The following is a 22,595-nucleotide window of genomic DNA, read 5'->3' as shown; positions in this document are numbered from 1 at the left end:
ATGGCAGGCAACCAGAGCAGCAGTACAGAATGACCAACTAATTCCAGAAATTCAAGAAAGTGATTGTTTCTCAAGTGCCGATTAGGGTTGGGCTGCCTTAGAGTCTGCAGGGCTCTGAAGTAAGTAGAAAAGTTTTGTGGCTTTTCCAATATGATGGCTGGAGTTGGTTTTAAGCTCTAGAGTAAGTAGCAGGGGAGTTAAGAAATCCTGGGAAAGCCCTGGCCGGGTAGCTCAGTTGATTGGAGCATTGCCCTGATACACCAAGGTTGCAGGTTCAATCCCCTGTTAGGCTACATACAAGAATCAACCAATGAATGTATTAATGAGTGGAACAAAAAAATTGATCTCCCTGTCTCTGTCTCTGTCTTTTTCTGTTTCAAGTCAATAAATAAAAATTATAAAAGATGAAAAAAAATCCTGGGGTGCTAATGTGAACATCTTTTCCATCATGAATGAGAGCTGTCTGTAACCTGCCACAGGGCAGGATCGACCCATCAAATTAGGTTCGACTCTTGTGATATATTAACTCTATATTATTTTATTGAAACAGTTCTGGTCCACTTGAACATCGTTCTGTCACTCGAACTCCACGACAGTTGCATAAGCCAGAAGTGTTTTGTTCAATTTCCTGGCTGATATCTGAGCTCTCTAGGTAACTTTACTCACAATCATTGAGATTGTGAAAGACAGAAACCACTGTGCATTGATGCATCAAAGGCACTGATTTTGTTTTTCTTCCATGCCCCGGTGCAAGCTGGCTAACTCATAATGGTTTTAGGCTCAACAGCTATTGACAACAGGCTTATTTTGATTGCTTTTATGCTTGAGTTTCTGAAACCTGATCTTTTATGATAGACCTATGGCAAATGTCCTCCTTTATCAACATCATGAAAATGTGTGATGCAAATGGAATGGCAGGAGCATCCTTCAGCAGAGTCTGCGTGATTTGTTCCAAAGGTTGAGAATGCTGTGTAGCAAAGTGCCCGGGAGGGTGAAGCCTAAGGGAACTAGTAGTAGGTCCACTGGTTATTAAAGGTCTTATTCTAGTACAGATGCAACATCCAACTTACAAATGACATCCTCTTGCCACCCCCATGCTGTCATCACTATGGATTCTAATGTAAAAAGTTGAGATTTTCGAGAATTTGTGAGCTCAGAGGTATAGAAGATTGAAAGAAACTGTGAAAAGCAGAAATAACTTTGGGGGACAGAAAATATGACTAGGCAGGCCTAGCTTATAAGCATAGTGAGCTATGTATTTCCTGTCCTGAAATGAAAAATAAATCTTCCCCCGTCTTACCTCACACACTCGCTTCTTATTTCACTCTATGGCGTTGCTGTGTGTTGTACGTGTCAGGGGCTCATTTGGAATAAGAGTGGGATTGCACACTTGTAGAGAGCCATTTCTTTAACCTTTGTTTGAATGTCTTCATTTAAAAGGGGTTACCAGTCCTTCATGCCAGGTTCATTTACGCAGTTGCCTCTCTGACCCCTAAACATGAGTAGTTAAAGTGAAGGGCAGAAGTTTTGATTTTGTAAGGGGGGAGGAAGGAAAGGGGAAGTATGTAACTTTGGAAAAGGGAACACTTGGAAAGAGTGGTGGGCAGTTCTGTAGCTTCGTCAGGGATTTAGAGTAGAGTTAGTATTGGCTGTGAGCACCTAGGCGTCTGTGTGTGGGGGTGGTGAAGGGGGTGCACAAATGGGACGTTGTCAGAAAGGAATTTTGAAATAGGCAAAGTGTTTCTGGCTTGCCAATAGAAAAATGGGGAGGAAATTCCTCTCATCAACCTACTTACACCACAGGCCTCCTTTTTACTAGTGCGGTGATGATATCATCTCATCCAGAGTAGACTGAAAAGACATTGGTGGATTGCTTTTAAGTTTTACCATTAATTGCAGTGTAAAATGATATTATCATGTTGGAAAACCATTTAGCAATTTCCCAAGATAAATAATGAAAACATGTCCACAAATAGACTTGTATGTGAATGTTCATAGCAGTATTATACATGTCAGCCCCAAACTTGAAAGAACCCAGGTGTCCATTACCCAGTGAAGTGGCCCTGCATATTGTGGTATATCTATGCAGTGGAGTACTGCTCGGTAATCAAAAGGATCAAACTGTGGGCGTGCACAACATGCACAAATTGCAGAAATACTGTGCTGAATCACAGCAGTGAGACTCAAAAGAGTGCATACGCTATGATCCCATTTCCATGATGTTTTGGAACAGGCAGAACTAGCCCATATTTACAGGAAGCAGATTGAGGTTGTCTGGGGCTCGGCCTGGGGGAATTAACAAGGGAATTTTTGAGGCTGGTGGTAACATTTTAAATCTTGATTGTGGGATGCTTGCGTGGTGTATACACTTGTTAAAACACACTTAACTGTAAATTGAGAATGAATATATGTTAAGCAAATTATATCTCAGAATTGATTTTTTTAAGTTTTTGTTAAAAAGTAAATACATTTGTGGCATTCCTTGTAAATGTACTAGTAATTATGATCTTGTTTCTATAGAAAGATATTACATTTCAAGGTTAAAAAACAATTTAAAAATGACTTTTCAGATTATAATCTGTACAAAATTGGGGAGTATTTGTATTTGTGTATTGGTCCATTTTGTATTCTCTCTTACCAGACTTCTGGATTATGTGCTATTTTCAGGAAGATTTTGGACACTTTTTAAAGTGTATGTTTTAACAGGATTTTCCTGTAGATCTTTGGCAAACTTTGCACTTTTATTGTTTGAGGAGTATAAATAAGAACAGAACAGAATTATTTTCTGGCACATTTTCCTCTTGTCCTGCTCTTTTTATGTCAAGTTAACTCTGTAGTTCCTGTTGCTCCTGCCTTTGAACTTAGAAAAACAGTCTGTCATAGACCTAAAATTAAGGGAAAACACATTGTGTTAGTGGAAGGCAGGCAGGGCAGAGTTCCTGATTTCTAATGCTACCACTGAAGCAAAACACTGGGGAAGTTGATTTCCTGACCGATGCGCATGCAGATATTTGAGGTTTACAGAGTTACCCAAAATGTGTGTTCCTTCTTGCCTTCTCAGGCTCCGGCATTGATGGCTCATTGTTTGGAGAGTCAGCTATTTGAAGAACTCATTGTTTAAGATCTCAAAATTTCATAGCTATTATCTTGTCAAGGTAAACCCAAATTTGATGAAACCCAAATTAAAGGGAATTAGATGTCTGAAGAACTCAGAATCTTGTATATTTGGCATGTTAAACATGAGTTGATGTGGTTTAGGATGAATTGTTGAATTTTCAGGGTGGAGGGGTGGTCTACTTGTCTAGATCGAATGTTGGAGCCTGAGACCAAGTCCAGCTATGTGACCAGACTGCAGCCTGTATTGCCCTATGAGGACGGAAGGTTAGATCACGGACAATTCCGTGTAAGCTGTTTTCTGATCAGCTCCAGTCTTCCTTAATGCTAGTAACTAGGCTAAAGGAATCACTTCACCCTTGGTGAGCCTGGTTTAGGTGATGAGCAGAAATTGCACTAGACTTGGCTTTTGACCCTTGTTTAAATCATGACACTGGCTAGTCCTGTGACCTTGAGCAAGGTCATTCATCTCTTGAGCCTCACTTAATTCATCTGTAAAATGAAGACATTCACTTGAGATTTTTATTTTATTCATTTTTACAGAGAAGAAGGGAGGGAGAAAGAGAATGAGAGAAACATCGATGTGCGAGAGATACATTGATTGGTTGCTTCTCACATACTCCCAACTGGGGACCTGGCCCACAACCTAGGCACGGGCCCTGACGGGGAATTGAACCTGTGACCTTTTGGTTCACAGGCCAGCGTTCAGTCCATTGAGCCACACCATCCAGGGCTCCACTTGAGTTTCTGCTGGCCTGTACCTGGCACATAATGCTGTTGGTAACCCTGAGTTGGTTTCCTTCTTTGTCAAAGCCGCTGCCTGGCTCTGCTCTGTATGACATATAATTGTTTGTCTGTCCAGTAGCTCCCTACTCATTTTACAAAATGCGTGATGGGTAAGAATGAGTTGAGAAGAGGTTGAGACTATGTATTAAATTTTTGCTAATCTGTGGTGTTTTTGAAGTGGAAGTGGTGTGCTTTCATTTCCTGGCTTGTGTTGTGAACCTTGCCTTCCCACTCTGCACCAATGGGCCTGGAGTTGCATACAGTAGGCCGGGTGCTGAGAATAATCTGACCATTGGAGGCTCCTTGCCCGTGATTGTAGAGTGGGAAGGAGGAGGTCCGGTTGTGTAAATGGAGCCTGATGTGCTATTGAAATAACTCAGTAGATTCTTGAAAGAAAAAGAAAAAGAGGCAAAAAATCCCTAACCACCTTCTCCAGCAGCATTTCCTAGATATGCTTCTACGGGCACTGTGGCACCAGGCAGAACGCTTGGTGTATATTGCTCCAACGTTTTATGCTTTGATCAGAGAACACACTTCACACAAAGCAATGAAAATTTTTGTACCATGGTAAAGTATTTGTGAAAAGCCTAATTACATTATTGGTGCTTCCGTTCTGAGCCTAATTCTAGTTGTCTATATGTGGATGGCCTGCCAGTCCCATTCGTAGGTCTAGGCAGTTAGGAAAAGGAAGCAATTATCCAGTTAATGTAAAGAAATCCTGCTAAAGAGGAAAGAAAGTTGCCCCTTCACCCTCCTGTCCATTACTCTGAATTGGTGTTTATAGGGAATTAAATTCCCTGGTAATTGCCCACTCTCTCCCTCCTTTGTCTGTGAGACCCATCATCTGAGGCCTTAAGTAAAAGTCCTGGGAGAATTTCTGGCCTGTAAGTGAGGCGAGTGACCCGGCTTGGTAAACACCCACATTGCACAGGCTTGGGTTGTCCTTTCCAGGCCAGGATCGGCCTTAGCTCTAGGAGACGAGTTGACCATAAGAAATGTTGTAGTGCAAAAGTACGCTTACATCAGTTGTCTGGCCTGTGTATGCTGTGAGGAGTGCACTGCGGCGCCCTGCAGTGGTCAGGCATTAAAGACAAGGTGTGTCTCATTGCCAGCGGGGAGGAGTACAGAGGTGGAGCATGTGGAGGGGGAGGTGCTGCTGAGTCAGCTCAGGAATGGGGGTCAGGATGTGGAGTCTAGTCACAGAACTGCTACCTTATAGCTGTGTATCACTTTCCAGGCCTCTCACCCGCCTTGGGCCTCACTTTTGTCTTCTGTGGAATAGTAGTAGCTAGGAGTTTTCGCGTCTGTGATAGTGGTAGCTTATTTTCCAGGCAACTTCCTAAAGGTTTTCATCAAAAGATAAATGTGACATTTATAATGGCACATTATAAATGAAGATACCTTCAAAAACAAAGCACTCTACAAATGTAAGATGTTATTAAATTTAAACTCAATGAAATTATTTCAGTGCCTGCGTTGGAGAAACACTGTTTGAAGTCTTCTGGGAGTGCACAAATGATTGCAGAACTTAAGTTTCCCTTTGGGGAAGATCTTTGAGGGCAGATAAATATGCTGCAGGGCAAACTTATCTCTATGAATACCCTAACTGGACTGCTCTTGGCTTCATTTTTCCATTGTTTAATTTCATTATCCTTGCCCTTTAGTATCACACATTGGGAATAATGGGAAAATTGGAAGATTTTTACAAATAGTGATTGAAAATAAGTTGAAGAACCTATGAGCAGAGAGAAGAGATTCTTTAAAAAAATAGGCAATGGTAATTTTAAAATTCCTTTTTCAGAAGTGACAGACTCAGGAACAGAAAAGAGTTGTTAACTTAAAAAAAAACTGAAGTGAACACCCAGCGCTGCCCTTCCTTTGCTGAGTGAGACATATGGCAGAAATAGGTTTCTGCCCTGTCCTCTGTGGTTCCCCAGATCCCCTGTGGTCTGTGTCACCCTCACCCTGCCACGTGGCATTGGCGCGGTCTGCTTGTTGAAAAGAGTGGGTGATGTCTTGGAAGCCTGATGCCTCTTTATTTTAGTTTTTCATCTTGCAGGCCATTGTGAAGTTAACTTCTTTTTAACTTTCTGCGACACAATGACTTTTACAAAATGGGAAAATGAAAGGACTCTCAAAAGGGGACACAGAAGATCGGGTCTGCAGAACAGACAGTGCAGGCCTGTGCTCGGCGGGAGTCCGGGGGCCATCACTCAAGAACTCCAAGTGAGAGAACAGGGTGGAAAGTGCAGGGAACGCCTTCAGGGAAATGCCAAAAAGGCCGAGTATTCTTAGAAAACTTGGAAATGGCTGGACCTGGTGGACCTGGGTCCAAGTGCCCTGTCTTTTTGGAGATGGCGTGTGTGCCTTGCTTCACTGACGAGTCCCTGTTCCTGGACTTGCTTGTGTCTCCCGTACCACTGCCCACCTTCTTCAGACTAGTGAAATACACGGTTACTCTGCACAGAGCTGAGAAAAAGGCAGACAGCCAAGGATGAGACTAATAATTAGGCCTTTTTGGAAGGTGTGAGACAAATTGGCAGCATGGCTGCCTGAGAAAACACAATGGGTCTTTGTTTGCAACTAAGAAGCCAGTGCTCCAAGGTTCTGTAGCTGGGGGAGCCTTGCCCTGCCTGTGCCACAGGGAGCTCTGCATCCAATTAGACCGCTGGGCCACCCAAATGTTTCTGTGTCATTCCTGCCCATGCCCATGCCCCTCCAAAGCATCTCTTTGTATTTTGTAACTGCAGTATTCCAAATCAACCCCCACTTCTCTGGCTTCTTTCACTTTTCTGGAAGGAGGGCTGGAAGCAGACTCTGGCGTGTATGGTGGCAGCACAGCGTGCTGGCCATTGGAGGATAGCCGACAAAAAGAACTCCTCACCCTGGCACTTCTGGCCTCCTCTGCCTCTCAACTGCCCGTGCATTTGGTCCCCTGCCTTTGTCCAGGGGCAGGACAGAGCACCGCCTCCTTGGCTCCCCTTTCCTGTTTGGAAGCCGGAGCCACTCATCCTAGCTGGGGGATTGTGAGGCTCTTGTGCATGCCCTGGCTTGGTGGGGAGATCAGAATGGGGAGTCTGGCCCTGCTTGTGTGGAGAGTTGGCAGGCCCGCATGCGCTGTGCCATTGTTATCAGTAAGGGAGCTGCAAAAGCAAGTGTCTAGAATTCAGTTCAGTGTGCCAGGGCCCCTTTCCTTTCTTCACTTAGACTTTCTCAACAGAAACTGCTTTTCGCTTGATTAACTGTAACAAACTCTTTGGAGTTTTGTATTTTGGAAACCACGTTGCCAGAGAAGCATCAGTATGTCTTTTGTAAGAACCCCAAATCAATTCCTCCTGGTATAAATGGAGAAGAAAAAATAGAAGGCTTTAATCTGTCTTCTTGCCTATTAGTGAAATACTACTGGGTGACCTAGTTCATCTACATATTAAATGGGCTAGACCTATCTGTGCTTTTTTCCCCCCTTGTTACCTTGGAAACGATGCCCTGGCTCAGAAGTTGCATGAGGCCTGCTGCAAACCTGCAGTAGGTTTCTTCATGCTGAGAAGGCTGTTAATGGGGAAAGGTTGAATTTTTCCAGAATGCCTTCAATTGTTAGCAAGAAGGAGAGAGGACGGAGAAAAAAATGACAGATTAATTCTTCTGATAATATTTCTAGAGTGCTACTTTTAAATTAATTGGAAGCAGTTTTACCTAGATTTAAAAAGAAAGGAGTAGCGTGGCCTCTGTGCCTTGAGACTGCTGTTACGGAAGAACTTTCCCGGTGCCTTTGGCAGCACTGACACAGGATCAGCTACAGTTGACACTGGATTCCAAACCTACCAATTAGGGAGTATAGACTCACTGCTTTGCTGTACAGCATTGGTTCTTCCAGATCGCTTTGTGGACCTGTTTTATTTTTCTCAGGTCAACTTTTTCAGGAGATGGAGAAGCAAGATTTTAAACTAGGACATAGTCAGCAGCCAGAGAGCAAAGTTGGCCCATATTCCAAAAGCTGAATATGTAGCCCGTGTCTTGGGGTGCAGCAAGGGACCCTCTTGATCTTCTACAAAGTCTCAGTGCAGAGTAGAGGAGATTAGTGCCCAGAGGAGTGAAATGGATCACCCAAGGCACACATCTGGTCTGGGGCAGAGTCTGGACTAGAAATCAGCTTTTGACTCCAAGTCTAGTGCTCTTTCCACAGCAGTCCTGACCTCAGTGAATCACTCACTCCTAGTTCTGTCAGAGGTGAGGTTGAGTGAAGCAAGTGTGAGAAGAATGCTGTTCTGTGGAAGCCACCCACCAGCCGACTTGCTTGGCAAACTGTGAAAGGAGGAGAAAATGCATCTTCATATTTTAAACCCCTCTTATGGGTATTTATTGTTAACAGAGGGAATTAGATTCAGTCTGGAACCTTGGGGGCTTTGCGAATAAATTGTAAAAAATGTGCTTGCCATTCGAAACACATTCAGTTCTCCTGGTAATGCCAAGTTTTCTGATGTCCAACTTACTGCGCTTTGCAGGAGCGGTAGACCTGTAGTACGAGGAAACAAAAGCTCCTTGAGACTTTTCGGCTTGAACACTTGGGACAGGAAAGAGTTAGCCTGAGGGAATCATGGGATCTTTAAAAACAGACTTTTAACAAGGAAATAGTTTATTCAGTACGACATAGGATTCTGGTCATGACTTCAAACTGGAAGGTCTGCAGGTAAAAATAGGAATCGCATATACCTTTTGAGTATTTGCTCCTCATTTATAAATACGTTTTTTGTGGGTGATTCGTTCATTCACCCAACAGTTATTGAGCTTGTACTAAGTGCTACAGACTATGACAGGGCTTGGGAAGCAGGTTGTGTACATGCAGTCTCTGGCCACAGTAATATTTAGACATATGTGTTTGTTCAGTAACTGGAAAATTTTCAATGAAAAGAGATGAGCACTTTGACTGCATGCATTTAATGTGAAGGATTGGTTACTTATCTCTTTTTGTAAGATGGCAGTAATTTAAGTGTCCTTATTATCCTAAGAATAATTTATAAGATCTCACCTCTCATTTTCCTCAAAACAAGCTCTGGTGCCAGAGTGTATAGTGGGGCCCCAAGGCCTTTGGCTCTGGGGGTTGAGACTGGAAGGTGGGGCCAGGGAGGGAGCTGGAGCCAAGTATGGCAGAGTTTCAGAGTCTGTGTATGTATGTAAATACTATCTGAGTGACCTGTGTATTGACTTCAGTGGAGATCGCATAGGAAGAGAGGGTAGGGAAGCAATGAATAATAGTGATAGCAGGTGCAATTTATTATAATACCTGCCATGGTCCACGCCTCCCTAGCGGTGCTTTTTATACAGGGTGGGGCAAAAGCAGGCTTACAGATGTGGGTATGCAAAGCACGGAGTTTATTCTTGTATTATTATTTTTAATGCATTTTTTATATGAACAACTGTAAATCTACTTTTGCCCCATCCTGTATTTTCTCATTTATTCTTCTTAACAGCCCCGTGAGGGTGGTATAGTGACATGTTCCCATGTCACCGATAAAGACACATGCTGTGAGGATCAGCAACATGGACGGGGTCCTGGGGCCACGTGGTGGAGCAGATGTGTCATCATCAGGGCTCTCTGCGGTCCAGCCCACCCACTCTGGCCTTCACACAATGCTCCATCCTCTTTTAACAAGCTGAAAATTTGTCAGGACCTCAGGACTAATTTTCTTCCTACTTTTAATCATTAAAATAGTGTCTCTGTGGGCTCTGGAGGGGAAATGAAATGAAGGACAATTATGCTGGAGGATCAAGAAGAAAAAGAAGAATCTAGGACCAAACTGGTAAAATGAAGAAGAAATGAATCACCACATATCACTTTGACTTCCAGCTCACTTTGCCTTAATTATTTCATTAGACAGATCGAACTTGGGTTAGGTGAGGGTGGTGGGAGTAGGAGATAGTGATTCTGGATACACACAATATTCCGTGTTCTAGGTGTAACTAGATCTGCCCCCTCTTTTTGTATGATACCAAAGAGTATGTTTTGCTCTCATCTCACATAGGGAATTCACAATGAATGGTAGTTATTTTTCATCTTTTGCAAGAACTGCACACACTCTCATTCTAGGAATGAGCCCTTCTATACGGCAAAGCCAACATAAGCCCTGCCTTCAAAGGGCTGGCCATTTAAGGGGGGTGAGGGGGCCTGTGGCTATAATGCAGTGGGACACTTGGATAAAGAACACAGTGTGACTTCCTATTTAACCTTGAGTGATGTAGAAAAGAAGCAAGTAGAAAGATTTTGTACCTCATTTTACAAGGATCTTAAGGAACTACTCAAATAATTGTTCTGCAGAATTGTTTGCCACAAGACTTGTGATTTTAGCCCTGCCCGAGTAAGCTCGGTTAGAGTGTGGTCCTGATGTGTTGAAGTTGTGGGTTCGATTCCGGTTGGGGCATGTGCAAGAATCCGCCAATGAATGTATAAATGGGTGGAGCAACAAATTGGTGTTTCTCTCCCTTCCTCTTTCTCAAATCAATAAAATAAAATAAAATAAAATAAACTTTAAAAAATAGTGATTTTAAGCTTAGTGTTCCGATCGTTGTCAGATTCTTGGTGATGGGCTTCTGTTTAGATCTGTGAGAGGCAAGCCATTGTGTGGAGAATGGCTTCCTGTACTTGGTATGAAAACTGAAAGCAGATCTCTTCTGTACACTTTTGCATCTCATCTTCTTCATTAGGGCATGTGTAGTGTGTGCTTATTTCCTTGCAGGTTTGTATGAATTTGATCCTAGACAGCATCACAATTTGAACCTGATTACTAGTGCTCATCACTCAGGGCTTGGCATCCTGGTCACCACCTGAGTTTTTCCCTACTGGGTTCCTAAGTGAACTCAATTTCTAGTCAGTCTAGTGAAACATAGTATCATTTGGTTTCTGCAGTGGGTCCTTTAGACAAAGATCACATTTATAGGCAGATTACTGCACAGGTTACTTTGAAGTAGTCCTAGTGCTCTTTTTGGAAAACCATAAAAGTCAGTGGAGCTGAAGACAAAGGGAAAGAATTACCTTTTTGCTTTTAATGTGCATCAAAAAAATGCACTAATGATGCAATTACAGTAGATTAAATAGTTAATACAATGAATACAAAGTTAATCCATTTTGGACTTTGTGCTGTCCTTGTTTGCAGAGTAATGCAATTGTGACGGAGCAATTAATACCCTACAGAGGGATTAGCAGTAATGACTGAGGTGGAAGACCGAGGAGAAAGGAACTGAGTTGCGAGAAGACAAGGGCAGTGTAGAAAGTGCTGAGGCATGGGATTTCCTGAGGGTGATTTTTTGCTTTCCTGACTCTCATTGTACATTTTCACGCCTGCTGGTGATAACCAATTGGGTCACACAGGTAAAAAGTATTAGAAGTGATGGCGATTTTGAGGTGGATCAGCAAGAATGATGTTCCATCCAAGCTACCATCCCTCAATTGGGGGTTTGCTGTGTTCTCAGAAAGCCTTTCTTGTCTGTGTTTTGCATGTTTTTGATATTAGAACACCATTTTGGTCATCATTTAGAAACTGAAAGCCAGATCAGGAGGAGTTCCTCCCAACAATATTTGGTTTTCCATCAGAGCATGGTGGGCCTCTCGGTGCCAACCCGTTGTTCCAGTTAATTTTTCTTGCTCCTTTTATTGGCTTTGGGCTTTCTAAGGCTCAGCTTCTGCTTCCAGGTTGAAATCATTAACTTTGACCCAGATAGGAGGGGTTTGAGGAGAGGAGGAGAAAGTGGGTCTCTAGCCAGAATCTTATTTTCCACTGAAATTACAGTTGGAAAAAACTCCAGGAAGCAGATTAGGTTGGCTGTGTCCTTCCTCACAGCCCCTGCCCAGGAAGTAGAGAGGAAGTTCTCTGTCTGTGCTTGGCTGACATTGTCAATTTTCTGAGGTTGTTGTCAGTGGAAAAAGGTGCTTCCACGGTATCGTGACTAAAGCATTCTAAGAACCCACGGACGGTAGATTATGGTGTGACAAAATGGTTTATTTGTGTGGAAGTCTGCCCCTGGGTTTCCAGTTTTCCATCTCCATCTCTCCTGTGTGGAAAAAGTCCACCTGAGTCTTCAGCAAGGCCAAAGAAAAAGGCAGTGTCCAGAATATTAAAGCTTATTCCTCTTGCACACTGCACACAACTGCTAAGTGGTCTCTGTCCCCATCCAGGTAGCTTAGCTTGTTCCCGGCTGCTCTTGGTGGCAGCATACAGTGGCTCCCTTCCACATGACTGTTGAGGTCCCGTGGCCGTGGAGGGAGAGACACGAGTGCGTGGGGCAAGTGCATTACCTGGTGGGCACGAGGGAGAAGGAGAGAAGTAGACCTTCTTTGTTCCCCTGGGATTATGTTAGCTTGGGCTTGGGATGGATGAGGTGCTTTTTCAACATGACCAATCAACTTCCCCAGCTTTCTGGGGCTTTTGATTGGTTTACATCCCTAGTTAGGTTGGCAGGGCTCTGTGGTTCAGCCCCTCCCCCTGTGGTCCCCACGAGGATCTAGTACTGGAGGGGGCAAGGGAAGAGTGTTGATTTCCTTGGTGGAGCAATGCTGTGACCCCTGGGGTGTGAAGCTGTAGCCTCCTGGTGAAGCGAACAGGCTTCTGCTCCCCAGTCTATTAAGCTCAAAGTCTAAGTCCCTTTGTGCTGTTTCCTTTAATAATAATTAGTTAATACTGATGATAACAAAGTGGCAGCATTCTCATTTTTATATTATTTAAAATTCTGTTGTTTGGCTTTGAAATCAAATAACGATGTATTCATGAGTGAATTGGACATTATTTCTATTTTAAAATGTTATTTGCCCTTCACTATGGCTCATTTTGGCCTGTGCGGCCATGGTCTCAGAGCTGTGGGGTCTGCTCTCTTCTTGACTTTGCTCCCTGCAGCCGTCCCCAGGCTGGGCTGCTGCGCTGCCCCCCACTGCTCTGTGCAGGAAGATGGAAGCGAGTGTAAGTGGGGCCTCCAGCCTGCCTTGGAAGCCTGAGCTCAGGGTCATTTTATCCTCAAGATCTTTCCACAGTTTGCATCAGAGTGAGAGAAGTCAGTTGGACAGCTTGGCCTCGCTGGAACCAAGCAGTCTGTGTGGATAGTGTTTCCATGGTCCGTTTTGCTGGGTCAGGTGGGTTTGTCTATGCAGCCAGCGTTGGCAGCCCGCATCTGCTGTAGCCTGATCATGGTCAGTGGCCACCTCCTATGACAATTTCTTAGAGACTTCTGAGTGCAAAACCTACATGTAAATGTGTGTGTTTACAATTGCGATGGGCAAGAGCTTATTTTTCTTAAAGACAATAATGGAAGTTTTTGTTTGAACTAGTATTTCTGCTTTCTCTATGTAAATAGGTATGCAAGTCTTTTTCTGGGCAAAAACCTGGTGAGAATTACTAATGAAAAAGATGCTGTTGTATACTGTTAAAATGTCACAAAGCAGATGTCCTAGGCAGTCATCATATATGCATATAAATTCTTCTAAAGCATGATTTAAACATTTTTTGCGGGTCAATAGTTTAAAAAAAATCTTTATCTGACATCTAAATACAAATGTGTGAAAAATTTCACATAAATTGTCACATCGAATTTCACATAAAAATTGCAATCAAAGTATAAGCTGGTATTTTCCCATGTCTGTCATTTACATTGTTTATGAAGATCTGACTTGAATAAATACAACCTGGGAGCTCTTGCCTTCTGTAGATAATACGCCCAAATGCCATCCTGATGCTGCGTGTGATAGCAAGAGTTAGAGAAACTCGTATAAGAGCCTTGATGTTGAGGTAGGTTCTTGTACTGCTATTTTCTCATCTTTCTTATGTTCTTACAATTTTAGTGGGAAAACTAATAATACTGTTATTTCAAACAAGTGGTTAAAAATGATCAGTTTTAATAGAGAAGGAGTCTCTGGCCTTTGGTTAAACGTTCGTTTACTCCACCAGTTCCCTCTTTCTCTCTCTCTGGCTTTGTCTTGCTCTGTCTCTTTCTCTCACTTGCTCCTGGTTCATGTGTGAAATGCTGCCCTTGGGCACAGGCTTGTGGAGAGTGAACATTTATCTTGTTCCTTCCACTGAGTTTGTGGTGGTATTGACAGAGGAAGAGGAAAATGTGTGAGGATGCTGGGGAGTGCCAGGATGAAGCCAGGAAGGACCAGGGCCAGCTTGGGCTAGGAGTGCAGTGCCATCGTGGGTAGTACTGTAGATGGCAGTTGGCAGTGCCCGTTTGGGGGACCTGAGGGTGGCAGCTGTTCTCAGCAGCTTTACGTAGAGGAATGCTGTCCCCCTGGCCCCACTTCACCCAGATGTCTCCATGTTTCCCTGATGTTCATAAGTACATTGAGGGGTGTCGTGAGATATGAGACCCAAAGACACACGGGGCAGTTGAGGTTCATATGTCATTTTGGGCAAAGGAAAAGAAAGGCAGGGGACCAGGATTTCAAAGGAAAATCCATGAATCACAATTCATAGGCAAATAACATGTGGTAAACAAATTCTTGCTAGGTAACCCAGAACAGTGTGGCACAGAGGGGGATCTAGGGCACAGATTTTCTTCTTGGGTCCTTCCTGTCTGTCACATGTAATTTATATCAGTAAGGCGAATAGACTACAGTGAATATGTTAAGTTTCCCTTCCTGAAGCAGGTTCTCCTATCTGAATTCCTTTAGGCTGGAAAGGAGGAGGATCCAAGGTTCTTTCTGAGTCTTCTGTTTCTTAATAACCAGCTTAAAATCAATATCTCAAAAGGCACGCTTTGGGGTGGCAGAACTTTGGTTCCCCTCAGTGGGGAGAGGTTTGCCTTAAACAGTGCCATATTCAGGTTAGAGGAAAGGATTCCTGAGATGGTCTGAGAGCGCCGGGGTGGGCGGTGGTGTGCGCCTGCTGCAGACCTGGGAGGAGGTGGTTGGCGAAGCCCACTTGAGAGCCTGGTGTCAGAAACAACATGCTGTTGTCTTTCCACGGTCAGTGGTCAGAGCACAGGGAGCGTCCCCTCACTCACAGGGAAGAATCGAATGTTTGGGTTGAGGTGGACGTGTAGTTTTGTTGACTCATCTGGCTGCAAAACACAGTGAGGACCGTTGTGTCAACGCTTGTCTCTTTCTCTGGCTCAGCAGTTAAAATCTATTCCACATGACTTCATGATACTCTGAGGTCAGTGTTTAAAAACTCAAATCCAGCCGTGGGCAGTGTGGCCTCAGTTGGTTGGAACATCCTGTAACTGAAAGGTTGTGGATCAGATTCCCAGTTAGGGCACATGCCTAGGCTGTGAGTTCCGTACGCCATCTGGGCACATACAGGCCCCATCTGGGTGCGTCTGATCCCTGGTCCAGGAACACGTGGGAGGCAGCCAAACGATGCTTCTCTCTCACACTGCTCTTTCTTTCTCTGCCTTCCTTGCTCCCTTCCTCTCTCTCTAAAAAACAATGAAAAAAATGTCCTCAGGTGAGAATAAAAAAAACAAAAACAAAAACCCAAAACACAAATGTGGATTTTCTAGATAAAGGGGACTCTTCTGAGCTTTCACAAGGGAAGGGCCTGCAATTTCTGCTTGCATCTGATCCCCAAAGCTCAGCACAGGCTTTGGCATATGATAGATGCTAATAAATTCTTGCAGAAGGGAAAAAAGTCCAGGGGTTATTTTTGGGCTAAGAGCTAAGAGGGGAATTCATTTTTGAGTAGATAAACTGAATATAATTATAGGATTGTTTTCTTTTAAGGATAAACATTTGTGGGGCCTGTCAGTGACCTTCCTTCGCAGGTGGGTTGGCTCTGCAGGGATAAAGGTGATGGTATTTCCAGCTCATGTTCCAAGTTCATGCCTCAGGAGGAGGTTCAGGGATATGTAGGGCTCACACACAGCTTTGCATAATTGATTAACTCTGCATAGTTGTTTGCATTTTTTTCCTAAAATAAATTTCATTTTTTAATTAACTCTCCAGAATTTAAAGTGCCAAAAAAATAGGAGGTGTGCTGAATCTTGTGATCTGAAGTGATGTGGCCAGCTCCTTGAAAAGGTATAATTAATGATCTTGAAGCTCTCAGGGGCTTCTTAGTTCCTGAATTGGTAAACAGGTCTCTGAAAATAGCTAATATTTATTGTTTACCATAGGCCAGGCATTGTACTGAAGACTTCATCTTGTTTCCTCCTTTGACTATTTTTTTATCATCACAAATACCCTATGAATTAGCACTATGAGTATCTTCATTTCTAGCTGTGAGAACTGATTCTCCAAGTAATGAAGTCAAAGCTCACAGTCAGTAGATAGTAGAACTGGGTCTGAGTGGGAACATTCGGTCTCTGGAAGGCCAGCCAACATGGCTTCTTTTCTTCTAGAAGGTTCCATTTCCCTGCCGTCTTCTCATTTCTGCTGTCTGTCATGCTAACATAACACCCTTGTCACATGTGATAACATCAAGCGGGTATAGTACAGATAAGTAGACCACAGCTCTGTAACACAGGTTGAGGAAGGCTTGGACAAATCATTTCCCTTGCATAAAGGTAGGCCGTGATCACGTAATGCATTGGAGGTCAGTGTTAGAGCTATACTACAAAGCGAAGGTGGGTATCTACCTTTGGACTGGGAGAAGCCATATGGCAAGGGGACTTGGAGTTTCGGGGGGAGGGAATTAAGGATTCTGGTTGGCAAGTCTCTTGGAGAATTTCAAGGGCAGCCAACATTGTAAGTTCAGTATGGCAGTAACTTTTGGGTGAGACGTTTAGGTACATCACAATACTTAAATACAATGTGTGAGTGTTGTGCTTGATAAGTGGGAGTGAGCCTCATCTCTCTTCTGCGTTAACAGAAATATGAAAAAGACAGGATGAAGAATTTTTCTAGTTTTAGGTTTTAGTTTTATTTTAAAGCAGAATATAAAGCATTTAAAAAATGTCCATCACTACCAGGATGGAAGACTTAGTAGAAAACAATAGCTGTCTTTGTGCTAGGAAAGAAATCATTATTAGTCATGACATTTTTTTAATCAGTGTCTAGATAATCAACGATAATCAGTGTATTCAGATAATCTAATTTGGTTAATGTGCAACTGTTAATATTTTTCTTTTTTACAAAAGGCAGAATTTGTGTATATTATAGACTTGGCAATCCAACTTTAACTTTTGTAGCATTACAGATTGAATTTTGAGTTGATTGTATAATTTGAAGGTTTTACTTTGTTTTTAGATTCCATTTATTAATTATATTTAGAGAGAGGGGAAAGGAGGGAGAGAGACAGGGAGTAAAACATCGATTGGTTGCCTCTCACATGCCCCAAGTTGGGGACCTGGCCTGCAACCCAGGCGTGTGCCCTGACTGGCTGGAATCAAACGGGAGACCTTTGGGTTCGCAGGCCGGGACTCAGTCCACTGAGCCACACCAGCCAGGGCTAATTTGAAGTTTTAATAACATTAGAAAAGTGGGTGTGTGCATATAAGGAGAAAGAAAAATTAATACTGTTTGATTTTTTAAAAAATCCTCTTGTAAATAATGTGACCATACAGTAAGAGAATACACTAAGCCTTCAGAGACAGAGAAAGGAAATAAAATAAATAAAATAATCTTTTTTTTTTCCCAAGCCAGATGGATGGGGATTGCATTGGATACAATTTTCAGGATGTGGTAGTTTCTAATGAAAGAGAAAAAGCTTCCAGAATATTCTGTGAGTATTGTGTACGGTGCTGATCATTGAAAATATTTAAACTACTGGGACAGTTTTTCATTAATTGAGATATATAGGAGAGTTTGGATATTATTCCCGATCCTCCTTTTCAGTCTGAAGAAGCCCCTGTGGCTTTGACTGCAAAATCACCCACTAAGTAACCACTGACACCTCCTAAGCAGAAAGAGCTGGGGAACAGCCTTCAGTGGGGGGTACAAACCTCTCAGGTGTAATGTGTACTGAAGAGCTTAGGTCTGAAAGATTACCATTTCTGTCATCTCATTGGGAAGGAAACTGACAGTGTGGGCTGTTACTTTAAAAAATGAACTCACTGCACCCCCATTATAGATACACCATATGTTCTAATTATTTCCTAAACTTAGAAAACCTGTATATAAATATGAGTGAGTATGTACTGATTATCCCTGCTGATTTATAGATTTTTTAAAAATTTCCTATATTTTTATCTTCCAAATATTTGTATATATGTCTCCACATCTTTTTATACTTAGTTTGTACTTTGTTTTGTCAGTTTGCTGCTGCATAGTGAGTGTTGCGCTGTGTCACTAAATATTCTCTGAAAAGGGGATTTGTAAGCTCTATGGCTCTGGGGCTGGGAAGCCCTGATTGCCCATCTCTCCTGGGCACTCAGGACCCCCTGACTTCGTGCTGTCGTCCTCAGCCCTGGCTTCCATCCTCTTCACCCAGCTAACTCTTAATCTCTGGTACAATTCTTTATTTGGATGGATTTTAATGCATTGGAAAGTGGGCAGGACCATTTTAGCTGGATTACAAACATCGGCTTTGTTAGGCAGGGCGATCTCTAACCTCTTCAGTAATGTTATCATTATCGGGTATCCCTTGGGGGTCAGGCTTCTTGCTGAGCACCCTTCATGGTTTAACATGATATTCATAATTACCCTAATGAGGAGGTGGCATTTTCATTTTCGAAAAGATGAAGTCATGGCTGAAAGTAAGATACGAGGCAGAGACAGGACTGGAAGCCGCCTCTGTCTCTTCTCTCTAAGTCACGCTACTGTTTCTTTGACCTGGGACTCACTGGGACATTGCCGTGCGAGGACGGGGAGGAATCTTGACAGGGCACTTCGTGAACTGCCACAGCTTATGCCAATGATGCACAAGGCCCTGTTCACTGGAGATATTCATTATAAGACCTAATCCTGAAATACCTCCAGACCTCCTTAAGTTAAAGAGGTCTCTGGAGAATGTTTGAGATCTCTGAGGGATAACTGTTAAAAATATAGCAAGAATTAGTCTTACATTACATGTGTATGAGTCAGGTAAGTGATCTTGGTGCAGAAGGGAACATGCCTAAAATCTCTGACGTATGAGGAGGAACTGGTCCATCATTAACAGTTGGTAAGTTTAGAAAAAGTAGAGAAAAGCAATTCATGTCAATGAGGAAATGAAATACAATGTACCTTTAAAGTTTTGAGAGGTTGATTAGTTCGGTGACAAGGATTCACTTAAGAATGAATGAGTCCATTCATTCTTAAGGTTGGACAAGGTTGAAATCTTTCTTCTTTGCACCATTAAATTTAGTTCAAGTACTTTCCCAGGCCAAAGGGAATCATTAGCCTTGTAGGAAACTCTTGGCCTTTTTTAAATGATGAAATTATGGCCATTTTTGTGAATATAATTTATGTTTGACTTTGTGGACCAAGGGAAGTCCGTCGATGGCAGACTGGTTTTTCTGGATCTTAGCCGAGGTGTTAACCCACTTCCACCATGAGAGTCTGACCTTCTTGAGTTATCTCAATGCTTTAGAGTAATTTTAAACTGTAGGCACATTTTTGGGGGATAATTTTTATTCCTATTTTGCTTAAAAAGTAAATTAAATCAAACTGAAGTCCAGAACATTTTGTACTGCTTCTTATTAAGATTGTTTGGCCATTGGTGGTGTGATGAGAACAGGGCTCAGCAGTTTGAGGATTCTTGTTCTCATAAATCAAAATAGCTTTAGATGACAGCTTTTGTACTGTTTCAAATGATGATTTCAGTTCATTTGTAGTTGTTATCCACACTTGAGTGGAGTTATTCTGGTTGAGAAGTTGATGTTTGATGGCTTGTAGACAACACATAGAATTGTTTGTAGGACACATTTGCTGTCTGACGTTCTCTTCCTATCACCAGGTTAAACCGCAGGGGCAAACTAGGGCTCTAAAACCTGTCCGCCCAGTGTCTCCCAGGAGAGCCTTCTCAGAAGTTCCTAGAAATTTTGTGGGTTGTTTGGGTTAGTAGTCATGGGCAAAGCATGAACACAAAATAAAAAAAAATTTAATTAAAAAAGTGGTGTTAATGGAGAGGTAATAGAACCCTCAACATTCCCTCCACCAGAGGGAAAAGAGGTTTGTAGCATTTTTCTTGTGGGGAGGAGTGTATGCTACTCCCGTTCAGCCAGTGATGAAAACAACATATGGTTAGTTTTATGAGGACTTAGAGACAGATGGCGACCTATAGGCTGATTATGCAGTGGGCAGGATTCTTCAAACAGATCGCTGTGATTGCACCATGGCTCGCTCTTAAGAGTCAGACAATCTGGGCTGTTTATTGTCACACCAGGTAAACATGTTCCAGGTGAACGGGGAAGGTGCTGTGTGAGGGACGTCTATTTACAAACTTCTTTTCATCTCCATATTTATTTCAGTGGCTAAAGGAAAAAAAGAAGAAAAGACATTAAAAGAGGCAGTACGGTAAAACCTCGGCTTAGGCCGCGATGGCGTTATTTTGGACAGCTAGCTTTCTGGAGAGCTGAGGTGTTCTCTATTATAAACATCAACATTCCTCTTCTAGCCCCTTTGAACGGAACTCTTTCCGAAGCCTTCGTTGTCCTCTGAAACAGCATCCGGAATACAAGGAAGCCCGTGAGGTGAGCGTGCCAGGCAGGCCACCCCTCAGAGTGCTCCCACCGGCTTTTCTCTGCGACCCAGTGCTTGTCACAGACGGTTCGAGGCTTCCCCTCACCCATCTCGTCTCTGTAAGGTTGTGTCCCCTTCCTGGCACTCCCTCTCCCTGACTTGAGCTTCCTTCACATTTTTCAATCATCACGTATTTTTGTCCTTAAATATTTATTTTACTTCGCTTTCCCAAAATGTAGGTAAGCATCATGAGGGCAGGGGTCTTGGACCGTTCTCTGCTGTGATGTCAGTCCCTGGCACAGTGTCGGCACACAGCGACATTTAAGTATTTGCAGATATAATTAACTGAGGAATGAAAACTTCTTTAATCTTCCCAGCTGTGCCACAGCATAGGCTTTTTCCTCTCTTCTCTGTACACCGGTCAGGTGACCCCAAGTACGCTGCTCCGTGCTTACGGCTCTAATGCTCAGCTCCCTGTATGGGTAATGCCTTTTCTTGTCTGTCTCCCCCACTAGACAGCGGAAATTTGGAAGGTTGACCATTGTGTCCATAGTTCTTGGGCCTTTCCAGAGTGCCTCAGGGGGCACCTGGGCAGTCATTGCACACCAGCTAGTTTTGCTGGATTCTGTGGAAGGAGGGTTGTGGTCTTAAGGGGTTGGGGTGGGCTGGAAAGAGTGGAGGGGAAGAAACGAGGGGTGCAATGAAAGAGCACTGACTTGCTAAGGCTGAGTGAGAACTAAGGGGAAAGGTGGCTTCATGTGGATGTGTCTTCAAGCCTATCTCCCTCTGTTGGTGCCTCTCCCTCTGCCCAAGCTCTCCTGTCTCTGAGCTGCTTCAGACACTGTGTTGGGTCTTCTCATAGATGCTTCCCCCCTCACCACCCCCCCCGCCCCGCAGGGCTGAAATTCACAGCCAGGATTTATTATATGTGCCCTATAAACAGGCAAATTTAAGGTACAGATAAAATGCTGCGCTGACTTGTAGCCTTTCTAATCCAGGGGACAGGCAGTTTTTGCTTTGTTTATTCGTTATCACAGACTGTAACTGAAGCTGCTGTTCGTGGGGGTCTCTAGACTGCAGCCCAGGTTGCCCCAGGTCCCACCTAGTGTGTCTCCATTCACTTGCCATCGTTAGTGCCTTTTCTCTATGATTTGGTGGAAAAGCCATGCGGAAATACGAGATACTGATCTAGTTCTCCACCCATGTGTCAGTGTGCTCATCCATCCGTTCACCTCTTTGTCACCTACCTTTTCTAAAAACAAAACTTAAAATGTTTAAATTCGTAGTATTTAAATATATATAAAACACTACATATTTTTAAATACTTATATGGTTTAGGGAGTCATAATGTAAGGTGGGGCATATGTGGGAACACTGACATAGAATGTCTGATAAGCACTCAAATACTTGCTATTAACTACCACACATTTTTTATTTTGTTTATTATTTTTAAGTAAATTAGGAGAATGTGTGAAGGAAAACTAAGAGATCAAAGTATACAGTGGTGGGTGGTTGAACTTGCTGAAAGTGTGTTCAAATGTTTTCTGAGCTTCCTGTTAGCCAGTGCAAAAAGGGAAACATAGCTTCATGTTACAAAATACGTGACACTGCTTAGAGAAGTCATAGTGCCTGGTAAAGTGGATAGCATGTGAAAAAGCAGGAAACAGCTTTAACGAAGTCTCTGGAACAACCAAAAAAATTCATCACAGTAAGAGTCTACCAGGGACAAGACATATTTAAAGGTATATTCTATAGAATGTATAATGGAAATATTTGTTCCCAAAACTTCCAGTCTTACTCTTCTGTGAAAAGAGCTAGTATATTTTACTGAGGCTAGGGTGGAGGGTGGGGATGGGGGAGAAAAGGTGTAGACAGGAGATATGGGCTCTAACCAACCAAGACTCTATTTTTGGTTTTTAATATCTATCTCTGCATTTTTTGTCTGTCATTCAATGTTCTGTATTTTCTTATGTACCTCTCTTGACCTTGTTATGGTGATTGAGGAAGATCCTATGTCTTTCCAAAATTTCCATTTTTGGTGGCTCTAGAATATTTTCTTTGGTTTATGCACTTGGCACTGTTACTCTTTTGGAAAAGTCTGCTGGGTTTCAAGATAAAAATATCCTGGAATTGTGTTGCTTTCTACTATTGCCTTTCTTTTCAACTCTGAGATTTTGTG

At 42.9% G+C, this 22,595-nt stretch overlaps 1 protein-coding gene across 3 annotated transcripts in view; it reads left to right on the top strand.

Moving 5' to 3' along the window:
- Positions 1–22,595, top strand: part of TSPAN5 (tetraspanin 5) — a 169,285-nt gene that overhangs the window by 66,148 nt on the left and 80,542 nt on the right. The gene's annotated exons all lie outside the window — the stretch shown is intronic.

This window comes from Phyllostomus hastatus, unplaced genomic scaffold, assembly GCF_019186645.2.
Source record: "Phyllostomus hastatus isolate PE091 unplaced genomic scaffold, TTU_PhHast_1.1 phas_scaffold_39, whole genome shotgun sequence".
Classification (NCBI taxonomy): Eukaryota; Metazoa; Chordata; class Mammalia; order Chiroptera; family Phyllostomidae; genus Phyllostomus; species Phyllostomus hastatus.
This window is presented reverse-complemented; position numbering and strand designations above follow the sequence as displayed.